This window comes from Cupressus sempervirens, chromosome 9 (assembly GCF_028749045.1).
Source record: "Cupressus sempervirens isolate cs-2001-9-10 chromosome 9, ASM2874904v1, whole genome shotgun sequence".
Classification (NCBI taxonomy): domain Eukaryota; kingdom Viridiplantae; phylum Streptophyta; class Pinopsida; order Cupressales; family Cupressaceae; genus Cupressus; species Cupressus sempervirens.
The window spans coordinates 207,039,770-207,043,469 of NC_143126.1; the positions used below are offsets into that span (position 1 = coordinate 207,039,770).

At 37.5% G+C, this 3,700-nt stretch overlaps 1 pseudogene; it reads right to left on the bottom strand.

Moving 5' to 3' along the window:
- Positions 1–2,883: 2,883 nt before the first annotated feature.
- On the bottom strand, positions 2,884–3,456 carry LOC149538219 (large ribosomal subunit protein bL12m-like; annotated as a pseudogene).
- Positions 3,457–3,700: the final 244 nt, after the last annotated feature.

Genomic DNA, 3,700 nt, shown 5'->3' on the forward strand with positions numbered 1-3,700 from the left:
GGAGCACTCAAATTGCTTTGTGAGATGGTGACAAGTGTTCCAGGGGTGAGCACAAAGCATGATGTTGTATGTAAGGGATGCGTGCTAGGGAAGTTTGCGAAAGCACCTTTTCCAAGGAGTGACACCAGATCTGAAGGTGTTCTTGATCTAGTACATTCAGATGTATATGGACCAATGTCACCTAAGTCTATCAGAGGATATGAGTACCATATTACTTTTATCAATGATTTCTCTAGAAAGACTTGGATATACTTCGTGAAGACCAAGGATGAGGTTTTTAGTCAGTTCCAAGAGTTCAAGGCTCTAGTGGAGAACTCGATAGGAAGGAAGATAGAGGTTCTTTGGTTAGACAATGGAGGCGAGTACAAAGGAAAGAACATCCAGGAATTTTGTACCAGGGAAGGAATCAAGAGAGAGTGGATAGTTCCTTATAATCCACAACAGAATGGAGTTGCTAAGAGGAAGAACCATTCTATATCAAAGGCACCGAGAGCCATGCCACATGGCCAGGATATGCCCCACTACTTATGGGTAGAGGTGTATAGTACAATAGTCTACATTCAGAATAGGGTTCCACACAAGGTACTAGGGAGGATGACACTAGAGGAAGCTTTTACAAGTAAGAAACTTGATGTTAGCCATTTTATAATATTTGGGAGTTTGGCATATTATCATATTCTAGGTGATACATGTACCAAGTTAGATCAGACTACAAAGAGGGGGTACTTTGTTGGGTGCAGTGAAAACTCAAAGGCATATAGGATTTTTATCCCCGAGACTAGAATAATTATTGTCAGACGTGATGTTAAGTTTATGGAGGACAAGGCATTTAGAAGGTCCAGAGATTTTCCAATAGATAATTAGAGTGAGCAGCCAACAGAAGCTCCAGGGCCTAATCAAGGGCAGCAAAGCATATGTATAGTTACCAGTACAAGTGTAGTCTTAGGTGGTGAAGATTCACAGAGCATGGAGCAACAGGTGCAATAGGAAATGCATCTAGAAGACTTAGAGTTTGATATTTCATCCTCTGCAATTGGTATTAGGAATTGTGAGGTTCAAGAAACACAAAGTGATACTTAGGAGTTTGTGGGAGCTCCTAGGAAGAGTACTAGACAGCAGAGACAACCAACCAAGTTCAATGACTATGTGGCATTAGTTAGTCAGTTGGTAGATAGTGAACCTTCTAGCTATCAGGAGGCTACAGAGCATCGAGTATGAAAAGATTCTATGGTTGAGGAGTATTCCTCAATAATGTAGAATGATGTGTGAGAGGTAGTTTCTAGACCAATAGATAGAGTAGTAGTTGGATCACACTGGATCTATAAGATAAAGAATGGTGTAGATGGTAGCATTGATAAATACAAGGCAAGGTTCATGGCCAAGGGGTTCTCTCAGAAGGAGGGAATAAACTATGAGGATACATTTTCTCTAGTGGCCAGGTATACTTCTATATGAGTTGTGATCTCATTTGCAACACAGATGGGATGGTCGATCCATCAAATGGAAGTTAAGACAATGTTCCTTAATGGTGAGTTAAAGGAGGAGGTATGTATAGAGCAACTAGAAGGCTTTGTAGCACACAACAAAGAGACCCACGTGTGCAGATCGATCAAATATATATGAGGTGAAGGTATCAGGTTGATGGGCTATACTGATGCAGATTGGGCAGGAAGTACAACCAACAAAAGGAGCACTTCAAGGTGTTGTTTTAGTTTGAGATCAGGAGATGTATCTTGGTTCAATAGTAAACAAATGTTTGTGGCTCTGAGTTCAGTAGAAGCATAATACATAGCAGCTAGCATGGCGACATGTGAAACTATATGGCTTCAAAAGTTGTTAGTAGTCTTGTTTGATCAAAAGGTTAAGACTACTGTGATACACTACGATAATCAGAGTTGCATCAAATTGTCTGAGAATCTAGTATTTCATGATAGGTCTAAATATATAGACATCAGATACCACTTCATCAAAGATTGTATACAATGGGGGGTTGTTCAGCTACAATACATACCTACAGAGCAACAAGTAGCAGACATTCTGATAGAGGCATTGGGGAAGGCAAAATTCATCTTCTTTAGAGATAAGTTGAGTGTCATGCAAAACAAATTCCTCACTTAAAGGGAGTGTTAGTTTTAGGTAGCTTGGACAAATTTCCATCCATATGTGATTAATTGGAAAATAATTGTTAGAGTTACGAAAAATATTTGTTAATTAATTGACTCCTTGAAGCCACCAGTAACCTATTGGTTAGGTTGTTTTAATCGAGAAGCAACTAGAAACTTCTTGGTTAAGAAGCAATTAGAAACTTCTTGGTTGAGTTGTCTTTATTGAGAAGCAACTAGAAACCTCTTGGTTAAGTAGTATAAAAGGGGGTCAAGGGAGGTATTTGGAGAACAAAACAAAATATAGAACAATAAGAGTTGTAGAAGCATTTGCAGTGTTAGAAAATGAGTTTGCAGTGATAGCAAACAATCTTGTAGTGTTAGCAAGGGTGCAATGATAGCGTTGGGGATAGCAATGGGGAATATCAGTAGGAGAAATTAGGAGGTAGTTTGAATTCTACTAGTGAGAGGCAAGGAATTTTTTATCTCATAAATTGTTGAAGTTAATATATTTTCCATCTGTAGAACTAGTTTTCCCTTAGGGGTTTTTCCAAGGATGATTTGTCCAAAAATATTGTGTTCTTTGTGTTCTGAATTTCTTTCCGTATTTCATTGGTGATGTTACAATTGTGTTATTTTTTGATATTAGCTGTGAATTTGTTTTCAACAATTTAATAATTGTTTACGATAGGAGATTAATAATTAGTGACTACAAAAGTGTTAATTTTCATAATTTGAATATGATTGATTGTCCTGGAAGAGGAGTCAGAAGATGTATATTCTATGATTGGTTACAACAATTAAAATAGGAATTGGAATAAGTAAACATCCTAAATTCCTTAATAATATTGATCTTAGAAGCTCCTCCAAAACTTTCAAGCTTCAAATCAAAAAAGTTCTTGGCATCTGGCTTCTCTTCAGGCTTATCTTTAGCTCCTCCCTTGGCACATACCCAGGCATTAGGGCATTCTCATCCCCATCATATCATGGCCATAATGGGAATTTCCTTAATATTCAACTTCATCCTAAGAACATTAGTGAGGTTAGTTACTTCATTCAATGTGAGGCCAACAATATCATCTAAAAGCCTTAAAACCCTTTCACTAGGAGGAACAGATGCATCCGAGACAAAAGGATTATTGTCTACTAATGTTTTCTATTTTTCAGAAACTTCTGTTGAATACTTCCTTGAATTAACATAAAAAATTGAAGAATAACTGAAATGGGTTCTTGAAAATTGATAAGGAATTGACTAACTTGAAACCTTTCTTACTTTCTCGCATCTATGGATATTCCTACAAAGAGCCTTTAGAATGTGTGCTGATAGGGCAACACCAGATTGTATGGGACTCATGATTCACCTGTATCTAGGGTTTTTTTTCTGCTTCCCTTTATGTGATTAAGAGAAATGTTATTGCATGCTCCATTAGTCAAATTGTTGTTTTCACGTTACACTTTCCTCATGAAACAATTGCTCTAAAACGATAACAATGGACAAGCTCTGCACATGACGAATGGTTTTCACTTTCACAAACCCTATTGTTTCCCACCAAAAATTTTAGCACTATTGGACCCGACCACATATAAGATTTGGTTTA